Genomic DNA, 16,579 nt, shown 5'->3' with positions numbered 1-16,579 from the left:
ACTTCAGGCACCTGGCGCTTCAGGAGAGACATGCTGATCGACTTCAACCGTATTCTGCCCCACCTCGTCGCCATCATCATACTTAAACAACCACCTCCAGCATGGTACCAACTTGGGGCCAACTAAAACATCTCGCTCAGAGGGCTGAAGAATTAATAGAAAGGGGGAGATATGAGGCCACTCCTACAGTAATGTTTGTGGCTATGCTTGCTGTGTTGGCTTGTCAGCCGAGGCCCTCCAGCACAGAAAAATTTCACTGGGCTTATTTGCCTAATCCACCTTCTTTCCAGCCTGTTGACTGGATGAATGAGCCCATTCGTGTTTTTGTTAATGATACTCTTCTTTTGGGCGGGGCTTTTATCTCTCCTAATAATGTTAAAACAGTGGTCAGCACTCCCTTCAATTTTTCAGGCGTGTCCATTTATCCACCTATTTGCTTTGCCATACCTTCCTTTTTACAAGGAGCAGCTCCAGTTTTGAATGGATGTGTTAGCACTTCCTTGAAAGGTATGCTTACTGATTCTCCAAAAAGCGATGGCAAGAGAGACTTTTGGTCTTTACAGCTGTTGATGCCGGGGGCGCAAGAAAGACTATTTGATGCCTTTAAAAAGGCAGCCCCTCATTTAAAGGACTATCCAAGCTGTGCACTCCCCACTTCGGACTCTGATGAACAAGGACTACAGGCCTGGGAAAGCATAAGCAGAGTTTCTGGCTTTCCTCGTTGGAAAGAATGCATGTATGCCATAAAGTTACCTATTCCCATTGCTGCCACCAGACATTTTCTGACCAAATGGGGGTGCCCCTATCTTTCGAATCAATGATGGGGCTTGATTTATGTAGAACCTTATAGGTCCACATGGAATAATTCATTTCTCCCTATGCCTTTAGTAATTACTAGGTGGCATGCTAATGGATGGGTTCCTCCTTTAGTGAGCTTCGCTGGAACAGGTCCCATGCAGCCTGAGTTATGGAAAGCATTGGCTGCTATGGCACCTGTGATTTTACATAGACCTTTAAATGAACAAAGATATATTGTACGGGCCTGCATGCATTCTCCCTATGCCTTTTTGTTGGCCAGAAATCAGAGTGATTTGTAAGTTTCTGAAGGAAAAACTGTTTACAATGTTATATGTATGAATTGTTTTATATAAAATTGTGTTGATGGGAATGATTATAATAATTATAAGGCTGTGATGATTGTAAAGCAACCACCATATTTTTGATGGTTCCTGTAAAATTAGAAGGACAATGGTTTGATGATTATGCATTGAAAGTTTTATATGAACTTAATGGCTTAATTTCTCAACCTAAGAGATTCATTGCAGCTCTGGTTGTGGGAGTAACTGCTTTGACTGCCATAATTGCATCAGTTACGGTTTCTGTTGTTGTCCTGACAAAAGAAGTGCATACGGCCTCGTTTGTCAATCAGCTGTCCAAAAATGTCTCTTTAGCTCTTACTACGCAGGAAATTATAGATAAGAAAATAGAAAATAAGGTCAATGCTTTAGAAGAAGCAGTTTTGCTTATGGGGCAAGAAATTACAAATTTAAAAATTAAATTGTCTTTAAGGTGCCATGAATTTAAATGGATGTGCGTTACCCCTCTACAAGTGAATGAGTCCATGCACTCTTGGGAACACATTAAAAATCATATTTTAGGCATCTGGAATCATTCAGATTTTAGTATTGATATTTCTAAGTTACATCAGGATATTCAGAATATGAAGCAGATGGAGTCTGACTTTTCCTCTCAATGGCTTTCTAATGCCCTCTTTGAAAATCTGGAGGGGTATCTTTCCCATGGATCCTTTTCTACAATAATGATTAATGCGGCCATGTGCTTACACCTGTTAGTTCTGATTTGTGTAATAGCCCCATGCCTTTTCAGGATTCTCAGCCGAAGTGTCTCTGCTCTATCTACTGAGTTTCATACCTATGCTCTAAAAAATAAAAAAGGGGGAGATGTCGGGAGCCGCATTAGGCATTACTGACAAAACGGAAGCACGGTCCCCAGCCCCCTCCCCTCATTCCGCAGGCACAGACCCGGGATGAAGGAGTAAGGCCTTGTAATTCTGACTTGTCTTTTCCTCTCCTCGGCTGAGTTGACTGAAAAGGAATATTAAGGTGCTTATTGTTCTTGAGAGGAGCATGAGAAGGCACAAAGCCTTCTGCAGTTGTGCTCAGAAAATAATTCATAAAGTTAATCATTGACATTTGTTCAAGGACTTTTACAAAAGAGTGTTCCAGGATGAGCACATAGGCTGTAGCTTGAGGCCATGGGAGAGATTGATATCTGAAGCCTATTTGTGAGGAGAACGTTTATGGCAAAGGAGTTTACTGAATTTAGGGCTTAGAAATAATTAAAATAGTTAGAAGTTAAAGATTTAAGGAATGTTGTAAAGTTAGCATATTTTACTTATAGAAGTTAGGAATTTTTAAAGACACTATAGCTAGAAGCCTTTTTAAGAGATAGTGAGCTCAGGACGTTAGGGGCAAACAGGATTTAGGAAGATAAGTAGTAAACTGAGGAATGTAGCATGCTGCTGCTGCTGCTGCTAAGTCACTTCAGTCGTGTCCAACTCTGTGCGATCCCATAGACGGCAGCCCACTAGGCTCCTCTGTCCCTGGGATTCTCCAGGCAAGAATACTGGAGTGGGTTGTCATTTCCTTCTCCAAATGTAGCATGAGCTACAATGTAATCACAAGTTAACTATAGGACACATTAGAGGAGGTAGATAATAGATGATAAGGCTGATTCCGAGAGAATCACTGAAGCAGGAACTCTGTTTGAAGAGCAACAATGACTTATGGAGATAATAAATCTGGGAGAGTGGGAACTGAATATGTCAAACCTCTGGCCTAATGTTTTTGTAAAAGTATAAAAGAGAATCTTAAACTTGGAATAAACAGGCAGTCCAAAAGAAAAATGAGAGGCTGTCCATCTCTTCAGGTTGAATCCCTGGTTGCTGGAGTTGGACTCTGGCAATACATCATTACAAGTAAAATTCACTTTTTTGCCTTTAATAAACAATAAATCAAATATGTCCATTTAGTTAGATAAAACAAGTATTTACTGAATGCTTAGATTCTAGCAATTAGGTTTGGGGAAATGAGTTTGGTTAAGGACCTTGTGATTATTCAAACCAGAGTGTTTGTTCCCTGTAATTCAGTTTATGTCAGGTTAATAAATAGTTATTGACTGTATATTATTTGTGCCAGGAGCTGGGGGGTTCAAAGACAAAATTTCCCATGGCTCCAAAAATTTAAAACAGTCCTAATTGGAAGGACCAACATCTAAACAAAAGATAGCAGTATAATGAAGTAAGTGCTCTGAGAGAAGTGGGCGGGAAGGTCTGTAGGTGCACAGTTTAGAGACACCTTTGCTGAAGACAAAGAAACGCTGTCCTGGACAGGGGCTGCCTGAGCTGGGAGGTATAGAGTGGACAAGGCTTCAGTAGAAGTGGTCTCACACGCAAATGCACAGACAGAGAACTCATGTATTTGGGGGAACCACACGAAGCTTAGCACCCATGTTGGGTTGTTGTTATTTAATCGTTGAATCACATCCAACTCTTTTGTGACCCCATGGACCGTAGCCCACCAGGTTCCTCTGTCCATGAAATTTCCCAGACAAGAATACTAGAGTTGGTTGACATTTCCTTCTTCAAAGGATCTTCCCGACCCAGGAATTGAACCCATGTCTCCTGCATCTCCTGCATTAGCAGGTGGATTTTTTACCACTGAGCCACCTGGGAAGCCCATCCATGTTGGGTACCAGGTGAAAAAAAAGAAAAACAAAACAAGAGACTGAAAGACAGAGTTATAGAGGTTAGATTCTATTTTATCTTATAGGTTATGAAAAGCTTTTAATTGATCTTGACAGGATTTGATTTGCATTTTATATAGATCCTCTGAGTTCCTAGTGGAGACGTACCAAAGACAGCATGATCAGAGCAGAGAGACTGACTATAGGCGGGGGCTAGAGGTATCAGATCAGAGATGGGTAGTGGCAGATACAGACAAGAAGGAGGAGGACTTGAGAAATGACTACAGAGACAGATCAGCAGGAAAGAAACTGGATGATGGTTGAGAAGGAGGAGGGGTCTAGAATTATCCTTACCTCCCTGGCTTGGGCATTTGGATATTCAGTTGGGTCATAATTAAGGCAAGAAATACAGGAGGGAGTTTCAATTTTTCAGAAGGGGAATAAATAAGTTCCCTATGGGACATACTGAGTACCAGGGAGAATGTCAATTCAATCTGTTAAAGGATAGAAAGAAAAAAAAAAAAAAAAAAACAGGTCTGACTGAGTCATTGAGACTGAAGCAAGCTCACAAAGAGAGGAATTTGTTCTTATCTATAGAATTGTTTTCCTAAAAGAGTTTTTTTCTTTTCCATTCATTGCCTGCCATGTGTGTTTGTTTCTGCTTTGAAAGCATTAAGAAGAGGTTTTGAACAGCTTACCTGTATGATTCTCTGTATTACCAAGTTGAGCATCCAGCGACTAATGGGCAATTAGAAAAGCCTGAGTATTGAAGTCATCACAAAATATATATGCACATAATTTATACATAAATGTGTGTTAGGTAAATTGTGAAGTGCCTATAAATCTTGCTCTCAGGGGAATGAGGGTGGGGTTTACTGTGGGAAGTCATAAACCACAGAGAGGCTAACCTAAAAATCCTGGCTCTTTTCCACCCTCCACAATGCAGAACAAACATCCTCTGAGCAGTCAGCACGAGAGTGCTTGGAAAAGAGTCATAATAATCACCCAAATATTTTCTGGATAGGTCCTTGATATGCTCTTCTATATTTTTTTCCCTTATTTTTTTCCACTCTAAAGTTGTTCTCTGAGGAGTGGATGTCTGATTCCAATAATGATCCATACTTATCTGCTCTGCTATGAGGCCATCCACTCAGCACAAATGAATGTTGTAGAATCCAATCCTATTCAGAGAAGCCGCATCAAGAAGACTGCTAGCCATCAATAACTGAATAAGACTGTATTTCTATCAACAAATATTAGGCAGAATGGCCCTCTCTGAGAGCAGAGTACAGTAAAGATAAGAAAGTAATTGGCCTAACTTCATCTCCTCTATACTCCAGGAAATTGGAAGACCAAGTTAATAAAAGACCAAGAAATTCCTGAAAAAAAAAATCTTGCTCTCAGTGTAGGGATTTGTTCCATAAGTTGGAGCTTCTAGTTGGTGGTGCTTGCAGTTTCTGGCTAAATATAATGCTACTGTAAAATTGCTTGCTTGGATTCCTTATGTTTATTAGAGTTCCAAGGGTGATAAAGAATTGACCATGTAACAAAAAATATTTGAAGTTATAAAGCTTAATATGAACACAGTCTAAACCAAAAAACATGGTTGGGCAAGAATGCAAAAGCAAAACTGTGTTTCAATCCCAGGGATACAAAGCTGTTATATCTAGCAAATTGATAATTAAGAAATTCTTCAGAAAGCAAACTAAATCCCATATAAGTAAAATTCAAAATTTTATGCATTTTAGAAAATCTAAAATTAGGCATCTAAATAACTCTTTCAAGATACTGAGTAGCCATAATTTAGAGCTCTGTTTCACATGTAGGAGATTAAGCTTCTACATGCAAGATTGTAACTTTCTGTTCATGAGTGTTAATCAAAATTGATATTTAGCCATTAGGTCTTTAAAATATAATTTTCTCTTCATAAGTAATTGGTAAATTGAGGACTTTCCAAAGCCAGAAAGTAATACAAGACCTCAGAAACCGTTCCAATGTTTATGTCTATTCTCTAAATAAAACTAGGCCAGATAAATCTGCCGCTGCTGCTAAGTCACTTCAGTCGTGTCCGACTCTGTGCAACCCCAAAGACGGCAGCCCACCAGGCTCCCCCGTCCCTGGGATTCTCCAGGCAAGAACACTATAGTAGGTTGCCATTTCCTTCTCCAAAGCATGAAAGTGAAAAGTGAAAGTGAAGTCGCTCAGTCGTGTCTGACTCTTCGCGACCCCATGGACTGCAGCGCACCAGGCTCCTCCATCCATGAGATTTTCCAGGCAAGAGTGCTGGAGTGGGGTGCCATTGCCTTCTCCGATATAAATCTGCAGTTTCTTTCAAACCATGTTAGAGATTGGTATAACCCTGCTTCTATCTGTCATCCTTTCCAATATTTCATCACAGGAACATCTCGTTGGGTCTTCTTTCTCCTAAATATTTTTTTTCTAAATTGCTTGAGTTCTACTGTTTCAAATCAGTGGGAAATGACCATCCTGAGATAACTTTTATCGATAGTTTAATAGTTAGTGAGCATATGGTATTCCCAAATCAGTAATATATACAAACCATCAGATCAGATCAGATCAGTTGCTCAGTCGTGTCCAACTCTTTGCAACCCCATGAATCACAGCACGCCAGGCCTCCCTGTCCATCACCAACTCCTGGAGTTCACTCAGACTCACGTCCATCAAGTCAGTGATGCCATCCAGCCATCTCATCCTCTGTCATCCCCTTCTCCTCCCGCCCCCAATCCCTCCCAGCATCAGAGTCTTTTCCAATGAGTCAACTCTTTGCATGAGGTGGCCAAAGTACTGGAGTTTCAGCTTTAGCATCATTCCTTCCAAAGAAATCCCAGGGCTGATCTCCTTCAGAATGGACTGGTTGGATATATATAAACTGATGTTTATATAAATCCCCCTGGAATAGCTACTTGACTCTTTAAAGAAAGATTCCTATGTTATATAGAGTGTAGCATTATTAGAAAGACCTTCATTTATTTTTAATGTTTTTATTCTTAAATGTCTTTCAGAAACAAAGTGGATTTTGTTCCATTTCTATGATTGTGGAAAAAAAAAAAATTACCCCAAAAAATAATAGCATAAAATAACCTAGAGCCTCAACAAGAGGCCTTTAAAGGCTGGATTCTGAAATGACATAAAGACTTGTTGACTCATGTGTCTGACAGTGAATGTTGGCCTTCAGCTGGAAATTAACATTGCAGCCGCAGCCTGCAGCAGCTGCATGTGGCCTCCCTATGTTGCTCCTCACACCATGGTATCAAAGTCCCAAAGGAAACATCCCAGGAGAGAGAGCAAGGAAGAAGCCATAGGACATCTTATGCTCTAGTCTCAGAAGTCACAGGGCATCCTTTCTGCCATATTCTATTGGTCCAGGTATTTGAAAACCCACCCACATGTGGGATTAAGAGATGCAAATTACTATGTATAAAACAGAAAAGCAGCAAAGGTGTATTGTTTAGCCTAGGAAAAAATAGCTATTATTGTGTAGTAACTTTAAATGGTACATAATCTATAAAATATTAAATCCTAGGTTGTACACCTGAAACTGATATAATATTGTATATCAACTATATGTCAATAAAAAATGAATAAATAAATAAGCTAAAAATATATTTAAGAAACACCCATATTCAAAGAAAGTGTTCACCATCCCAAAATTGGGCCAGGGAAGGGCATGTGACATTGTAAGAAGAGTACAGAATGGGCCATATTCATTGGTGTGGCACTTTTTAGAAAGTATAATCTGCCACAAGTCAGATTCCAGCAAGAATATGTCACAGATCAAAGGACATTGCTAAAACAACACTAATATCAGTAGACAGAGTAATAATGTGGCAAACATAAGTAACAAAGAGAAACATTTTTCTTAAATATTATTTATACAGTATCCACAGTAAAAAGGGAAACTACAGCCGTGCAGAATTTTACGTGCAAATAGATAGTGAGTGAATATAAATCTTGAAGCACAGATATTTCCAGTTTCAGGAGAACATTTCTAATATTCACTTATAGTCACAAGCAATTAAAGAGCCATTGCTCTACAGCTGAAAAAGTAAGCAGTGAAATCAATAAAGGCATATGGAAAGATAGAAACTTCTGTTACCAGTTGTAAAAGTGAGGGATGCATTCTTCAAATGCTGGTGAGGTTTATACAGTTCTTATGGGAAGGCAGTGCAGAATTTGCTAACATGCGAATTGGACTCCTATATTCAGAAGAACCACATGGGTTGAAAAGACCCCAGGCTTTTCTGCTTTCTGAAGTTACCAAAACATATTATGTCATGGGAATCTGATTTCTCCTATTTTACTCAAACTTGTTAAGCCTGGATATTAAAAAATAAAACACAAAAATTAAAAATAAAAAAAGATGAGACAACTGCTCTTACCCTTAACCACATAAAATATGAGCTCACAGTGGGCAATTAGACGCATAACATAGGTTGCTCCTGTTACTAACTCAGACTGTAACAGAGAGCTATCGACTTATGTTCCCAGAATGCCCCCACTGCCAATGCCTCTTTCAGCTCCCCTGGCACTTTCTCCATCTATATGCTGCATCTGAGAACTGGTAAGTTCTTAAAAGGTTTCAGTCCTCTAGCTAAAGCTGACTGATACAGAAGTGAAATCTGACATAAGCCAAGACAAGGGCACTATTCTCCAGAATTTGAGGACCTGGTGGCAGTAACTGAGGATATAAAGCTGGGAGCTAGGAGTTGTCATGCTTCACCATAGAATCTACTCTGTTGCAAGTAAAGAATGAAGCCAAAGTGGAAATAAAAATGTAAATGGAGAATCTTGGCTTCGTTTGTACTCCAGTTGTTCTTGAGAATGGGTCACATCACTTGCTCTCTGAGGCACCCTGCACATTAACCAGAAATCACCCACTCCACTACAAAGAATGAAAAACTCAATCAATAGTGGCTTCCTTTTTTTTTTTTTTTTTTAATCAGCCTACAAGAAGTTCAGGGCTGAAGTAAAGACGACATCAAGGATCCATGTTCCCTCCAGCTGCCCAGCTCCACCGCTCTTTAGAGCATTCACCACAATGGTACAAAAGGTTGTGGCCCCTCTTAGGTTTGAAGAGACTCTGCAAAATGATGTATCTGAATTTCACACGAGATGAAGAACATGCATGAGGCAAAGTGCACAACCCTTCTCTTCTTGAGATTTTATTAGAGTTTTCCCAGGGATTCCCACCAGAACACAGGGTTACTCTTAGCTATAAAGGAGATGGAGATTACTAATTTTATTGAGAAGTCTATAGTCATAAATTATCAACATGCAAGGAAGATGCACAAAAATTTTGGTTTGGCTGCAAATAAAAGTATCTGCTAATCTCCATATATGCTGACTAATTTACCTATTCTTAAGCCAGCTTGGGGATTCCCTGGTGTCTCAGATGGTAAAGTGTCTGCCTGCAATGCGGGAGATCTGGGTTCGATCTCTGGGTCAGGAAGATCTCCTGGAGAAGGAAATGGCAACCCACTCCAGTACTCTTGCCTAGAAAATCCCATGGATGGAGGAGCCTGGTGGGCCACAGTCCATGGGGTCGCAAAGAGTTGGACAGGACTGAAGTGACTTAGCAGCAGCAGCAGCAGTATTTGTCTTAACGTAAAAATTCCCCTACATCTTCTACACATAAAATCGATGTTTCAGGAATGTACATATGTTTTTCCTGTGGCTTTAAGAACCAGAAAAACCTTTACCCCTTTTGAAAAGCTCGGGATTGGAGAGACAAGTGGCTCCTCCATTCCCTGGAGGAGAGTCCACTCCAGATCCTCTCTTGGATCAGCCTCTCCCACAATGGCTAACCTGGAGAGTTTCTTCCTGCCTTCCAGAAGCCCCTACTCTATGGAGTCAACACTTCTGAGGGCTCAAGTCTACTCCCTTTCTTCTCGTCCACAGGTCACCTGTCCCATTGCTGGATTTCAACTTCCTCATTCTGTCCTGATTTCTGGAATATACTCTTTCCTTCTTTTTGCCCACCACATCACTTTTTTCACCACTGTCTCATGCACTCCTTGCCCTATTGCATGCCTCAGGCCTTTGATAGTTCCAAACAGACCATTTGCTCTGAGCCTGACTCAGCCTTTGATAGTTCCAAACAGACCATTTGCTCTGAGCCTGAGTCAGCCCTGGGCCTGACTCAAGTCTTCCTGCATCGCCCTGTACTGTAAGACTTCCAGTGTATGACCCTGTGGGTTTTTACACTCTGGTCAAAAGTCATGGGCCTTCTTCCTTCCTGTATCTCTGTGACTGGCCCCTTCATTAATTTCCATTGCTGAGCAAAAGAATCAATAAGTAATCTGCAGGGCCAAGGGCAAAATGAAAACAGAGTCTCCCTTGACAAAAAATTATAAATGTCAAGGCAGCAACAGAAAAGCATTAAACCAAACATGAAGCCCCTCTAGATTGGTGTCCACAGGCCCAGGACAGGGAAGCTGTCCCTGCTTGCTGCCCTATTCAAAGACTTTTTACTACATATTTTCTCTTACTGAAAGTAATTTCTAGCCACCTTTTCTCACTCTAGCCGACTAGTTGTCCTGTAAGCTGCTTCCATTTTAGTGGTCTAATAACACCATGCCCTTGCTCATTCAAAAGTAAACATACTGTAAAATCACTGAACTCTCCTGCTCTCTTAGACGGCACAATTTTCATACATTCATCCTGTTATCTTGACACAAACGACTATGTTTTGCTTCTGTCTCTGTGTTCAGACCCCCCTCCGCCCGCATTTGAAATGCCTTTAACCCACTCTACCAGTATGTTCATTCTGAAGAGGAAAAGTTAAAATTTTACATAACCTCCTTCTCCTTCTGCCTCTGTAACTCAACTTGCCCCTTGTAAAGTCTAGATCATGCAAGTAATATAGTCTCAGAAAGTGTTGACTTGATATACTAAAAACTGGAGTTTATCTCACTCACCCTTGTCCTGCTCTTTGCAATCACTCAGCCCCTGCAAACCTGCTTCATCATGCCTGTCCAGATCAGGCATCCCCCTCCCTATCTTGACTGCTGTTCCCACGAGCATGAAATCCCTTATTTTATACCAGCCTATTAACAGCTAGTGTTGCCCTCTGCAGTCTGCCTATAAAAACTCTGTAATCCTTTTGTTCAGGGCTCAGAGCTTGGAGTGTTAACTCCTCTGGGCCAGCTGGCGTAATAAACCTGAATTCTCCAACTCTCTGAGTGTGGTGTTTTGTTTCTCGAGTACTGGTTTCTGAAACAATTTCATAACGACAGGCCTAGGTAAAAATTGCCCCACCTATTGGTCTGTCCTCTTTGGCCCCAGATGAAATGACATCCTTCCTCTGAAGGCACAGAACTTTAATTGTCTGTGTATCACATGTAATTTATTTCTGTAGGTCACAATTTGCATCCCTCGTCTGAAAATCAACATCTGTCTTTATCTCCCAGATACTCTGGGCATGTAGTGCACTCATTGTTTGTCTAAGGGGTTTTGAGTATGATTGTTTTGATCATACAATGCTAAGAGGTCCTTAAACCCCAGACATGTGAATGCCTCTCTTTTTCAATAAGTCTGAGAGGGCACTTCTGCTAATTCTCTGCTTCAGAACGAGACCAAGATGTTTATGCATAGGATGGAGACAGAGAGGGAGAGAAACATAGAAGAGAGAATTAGAGATATTCCCAATTCCTCCTGTCAGGCGAGTGTATGCTCCTTGGTTCTGTCTCATCACAACAAAGATTTGGAGTGATGGACATTAAAGCCCTCGGCATGTCACAGCTCTCGGGTCTTGGACAGACCATGTTATAGCTCTTAGACAAATCAGTGTTACAGCTCCATGTTACAGCTCTATTTTATTTAGATAATAATAGGAAAATCCATCCTCGAGGCGTGAGGGCATGTTGACCCAAAGACGCGAAGAGAAGAGTGCCGTAGCTCACGGGAGAGGGAGAGAGACCTTTGGCTCCTCTTTTTATGTTTTTCTTTCCCCCCTGGGCCTGCCCTATGTAAATTGGCTGGCCAGGAGTGTTGTTTGTTCTACCTGAGGTCCTCACTCCGGTCCTTGGGCTTCCTTTGTTTTATTTTCATGGGCTTTTCTCTTCCTTATCTTTTAGCCGCCACCATTCTGGACTCCTTTTCCCTATTCTAACTACCTAACACTCCCAAACTGGAAGACATCCAGACCTCTTGATTCACTGGTACTGTCTCTCCCAGGTTTTCGACATGAATCTGCCTGTAAACACAGAATGCATTCCAAAGTCAAATGGGTTGGGGATCTGGTTGCATATTGATGAATTTATGGTTTCTGTTCTCATCATTAGTGAAGATGACCAGAAGTAAACTGGGTAAAGTGAACATGTGAGTAAGGAAATAATGAACTAATAAAAGTCCTATCTTTTGGTTTCTTCTGAGAAAATTGGGTGGTTTCTGAAATGTACATTCAGCAACACTGGAAATTTTATTAGCTTATTGAACCAACTCTGTATTAGTGCACTGAGGATTTAAAGACTAATGAAATATGGTGTGTGATTCTCAGTAGTAGCCGAAGAGGCAGGTTCTTGCCACTGAAATAGGTGGGGCAAGGGGAACAGCAGTAGAACAAAGTAAACTATATGGTGATTAAGCAGAAAATAACAAGAGCTAAGGTCATTCAAAGACCCTCCCAGGTGCTGGAATCTGGCCTTCCTCTGTCCCTGGAGAAACTCGTGCTGAGAAATAAGTGCGCGGCAGCCAAAAGCTGCTAGGTGGGAGTCAGAACACAGAGCCAGAACATCTGTTTGGGAGTGTCATCTGTTTGGGAGCAGACATCTGAAGTGTGGAACAAGCATAAGCTGGCCCGAAGGATGCTAAATTTACCGCAACTGGGGAATCCAGGTATTAGTAAACAGAACTGCCCCTGGAAGTTTTCTCAAATTAGGAAACAGTGTAATCTTCTCCTGAGCCCTTAGTTCACTTATTTTTTTTAAGAATGAAAAGCTATGTCATGGCCCTGGAAATTGTTATAAAACTAACTAATCCTGACAAAAAAATCTCACGATCATATGAAAGAGTAGAAGGTATAAAATGGCTTTTATAGCATAGCAGCTCAGCTGGTAAAGAATCTACCTGCAAAGCTGGAGACCTGGATTCAATCCCTGGATTGGGAAGATCCCCTGGAGAAGCGAAAGGCTACCCACTCCAGTATTCTGCCCTGGACAATTCCACGGACTGTATAGTCCATGGGATCGCAAAGAGTTGGACATGACTGAGCGACTTTCACTCACAAGGTTTATTAAGCAAGTATTTGACTATAAGATGTCATTGTGCTCTCTCTTTTTCACTTTGCCTCCCTTACTTTCTGAAGAAAAAAAAAATAGTGGGCTGCAGGGGAAAGGGGAATCATCTTTGCATTTAGAAAGCAAAGGCATTTTCCAAAATTAGGTGAATGTCATTAGTCCCATTAGAATGTTATTATGAATCATAAAATATTAGTTGTATAACACTTTTGAAAGTATGGATGGAGAGGACAAATTGGAGAGGATGATGAAATTCCCAGGAAAAATCAAAAACAGTCAGATATCAACCCGAGACTGACAAAGCCCCAGTAGGCTAGCATACATTCTATGAAGATATGAGAAGCATTCCCAAGAGGTACTTGAGAAAAGAAAGTGTCTTGCAAATGTTAGTAGAAATGAAGCAGGTACCCTATAACCAACATTCCATTCCCCCCCCTTGAAGCAGAGATCATGAAAGCATGCACACATGACAACATTTTTGTTCTGATCCCAGACTCCCCAGTGGACTTTCACTTGAAGGGAGGGATGGTCGTAAGGGGCTCAGACTTATAGGAAGGTTTTGGGAGTATCTTTTAACATTGCTTTCAGAATTGTTTGTGGTGAAGGAGGTGGTTTGTTTAATTTTTTAAACTGCTTCATTTTGCCTTTTCAGAACCATATAATTTCAGCATCATCTCTTAGTCTTTAACTCCAAATGGCTGCTATAGTATCTGAGTTAAAGTACAATGGTCCTTAAAAAGACTGGAATATGCTGTGTGACATTGGGTTTAAAAGGCTGGAGGGCACTTCTGCCATACCCAACAGGTAGCTGACCACAACTTTGCAGCAACTGCTGTGAACATGGCAACAGAGCAGAGTCTATTCTAAAACAAGGTCAGTAATCAATTTAGGGAGTTTCTAATATGGGAGCCTAGCTGATCATATGTCTTAAATTGCAGAATTGTACCACAGTCTTTCCTGACTCTAGGGAGATACAGTCCAGGACAGAGGAGAAAGGCAGGACAATACAGGTGGTCTAATTAGTTCAGGTGCCCCATCCCATGACTGGTGTGGTCTAAAACCTCATAGCAGACCACCCTCATTTCCAGCAAGTAAGTAGCAAAGCCACAGCTAGAAATAAAATCCCTCAATTCTAGAGCACATTGTTCTTGCGCTACATCATCATACCTGATTTTGGTCACCAAAATAGAAAACATTTCTAGAAGAGTGAATCAGCCTAAGAAAAAACCAACAATAGATAAAATTCAAGTCAGTACAGTTGGAATTATTATCACTAATTCTATTTAACAAAATCCCAGCCACCATATCCTCAACCTCCAGCATCTTCTGGACAATTTAATCCCTAAGATTAATATATATATAAAATTTAGCACTAGTTGTGCAACTTACATTGCCAAGCAAAAGTGTTACTTGTTTTATGTATTTGATCATCACAGTCAGGTTGATTATAATCCCAGGTTTATAGCTAAGGCCATTAGCTCCCAGTTTTATAGCTAAGGCCACTGCTCCATAACGGAGAAGTGAAGACAGGGTTTAGCTATTGAATGTGGTGTACAATACATCCTTCATACTTTGTCTGCTCCCACGCTCAGTAAGGCATTTCTGTCCTGAGTGTATGGACTGGCTATACCTCAGGACAACCATAAGTCAGAATGCAAATGATATAAAAGGTAGGCACAATTTAAGACAATATTTGGTTAAAATACATCTACTGACCGTGTGGATCACAATAAACTGTGGAAAATTCGGAAAGAGATGGAAATACCAGACCACCTGACCTGCCTCTTGAGAAATATGTATGCAGGTCAGGAAGCAACAGTTAGAACTGGACATGGAACAACAGACTGGCTCCAAATCGGGAAAGGAGTACTTCAAGGCTGCATATTATCAACCTGCGTATTTAACTTATATGCAGAGTACATCATGAGAAACGCTGGACTGGAAGAAACAAAAGCTGGAATCAAGATGGCCAGGAGAAATATCAATAACCTCAGATATGCAGATGACACCACCCTTATGGCAGAAAGTGAAAAGGAGCTAAAAAGCCTCTTGATGAAAGTGAAAGAGGAGAGTGAAAAAGTTGACTTAAGGCTCAACATTCAGAAAACGAAGATCATGGCATCCGGTCCCATCACTTCATGGGAAATAGATGGGGAAACAGTGGAAACAGTGTCAGACTTTATTTTTGGGGGCTTCAAAATGACTACAGATGGTGACTGCAGCCATGAAATTAAAAGATGCTTACTCCTTGGAAGGAAAGTTATGACCAACCTAGATAGTATATTCAAAAGCAGAGACATTACTTTGCCAACAAAACTCTGTCTAGTCAAGGCTATGGTTTTTCCAGTGGTCATGTATAGATGTGAGAGTTGGACTGTGAAGAAAGCTGAGTGCCGAAGAATTGATGCTTTTGAATTGTGGTGTTGGAGAAGACTCTTGAGAGTCCCTTGGACTGCAAGGAGATCCAACAAGTCCATTCTGAAGGAGATCAGCCCTGGGATTTCTTTGGAGGGAATGATGCTGAAGCTGAAACTCCAGTACTTTGGCCACCTCATGCAAAGAGTTGACTCATTGGAAAAGACTCTGATGCTGGGAGGGATTGGGGGCAGGAGGAGAAGGGGACGACAGAGGATGAGATGGCTGGATGGCATCACTGACTCGATGGACGTGAGTCTGAGTGAACTCCAGGAGTTGGTGATGGACAGGGAGGCCTGGCGTGCTGCGATTCATGGGGTCACAAAGAGTCGGACACAACTGAGCAACTGAACTGAAATGAACTGAACTGATTGCGCCCTAATCAATATAACTATATACATTTAATACAACCTAGACATACAGAAGGATACATTCTTTTGCACATTAAACAACTCAGTTGTCAAACTGGTACAATTTACACAGGCTTAATATTATACAATGACTTAATATTTACCCATTACCTATTTCAATGTAAAAAATGAGCTAAATAAATCATATGGATTTAGAAATTCAAACATTTGTGACAGCATTAATAGATATATAGTGTAAACTTCCAAGGTTATCATCCCTGCTGTTAGTGGTTTTAACGGCCTATAAGTTTCCTTAAATAAATGTTAATTTCCCTAAAACTACAAAATGATTAGCTGATAAATGTTTAAAGAAAAATATATTTGGGTACCAGGAAAAAAAAACAAAAAACAATCTAGTAATTTTCCATCAGATAATTTTTTCCAAAGCTTTATTTGCTTTTAGATAATGCGGTATGTTTTGGATTTTAAATCTCAGACTTGGCATGCCTATATCTCAATGAGAAACACATTCTTGCATGAAAAAAAGGCTTTGTTGACAGAGTGAACAAAAAATTATAACTTTAATCAAAGATTATGCTCTGCTTCAGATAGCATCTGTGCCATATTTAGCCATGTGCATGGTGTAGTTTGATGTACACCAAAAAAAAAAAGAAAAGAAAAAACCTCACAAATTGCAACAAAAAGCTCTTTGTCACTTTCTTGCCTCAGTGCCAAAACTGTCACTGTTGGTTACTGCTCTGGACTGGGTAAAAGGCAGTTGTCAATCCATAC

General features: G+C 40.6%; 1 long non-coding RNA gene across 1 annotated transcript in view; it reads right to left on the bottom strand.

The window, feature by feature from the left end:
- Nucleotides 1-8,759: 8,759 nt before the first annotated feature.
- Nucleotides 8,760-16,579, bottom strand: part of LOC129659964 (uncharacterized) — a 57,969-nt gene continuing 50,149 nt past the window's right edge. The window contains exons 3-4 of the long non-coding RNA XR_008718262.1: nucleotides 14,190-14,238; nucleotides 8,760-8,866 (exon numbers count right to left, since the gene is read on the bottom strand). This is a non-coding gene — a long non-coding RNA (uncharacterized LOC129659964). The remainder of the gene's footprint in view (nucleotides 8,867-14,189; nucleotides 14,239-16,579) is intronic.

This window comes from Bubalus kerabau, chromosome 9, assembly GCF_029407905.1.
Source record: "Bubalus kerabau isolate K-KA32 ecotype Philippines breed swamp buffalo chromosome 9, PCC_UOA_SB_1v2, whole genome shotgun sequence".
In the NCBI taxonomy this organism is placed as follows: Eukaryota; Metazoa; Chordata; class Mammalia; order Artiodactyla; family Bovidae; genus Bubalus; species Bubalus kerabau.
Note: the sequence above shows the minus strand (reverse complement) of the source record. Positions and strands in the feature narration are given on the sequence as shown.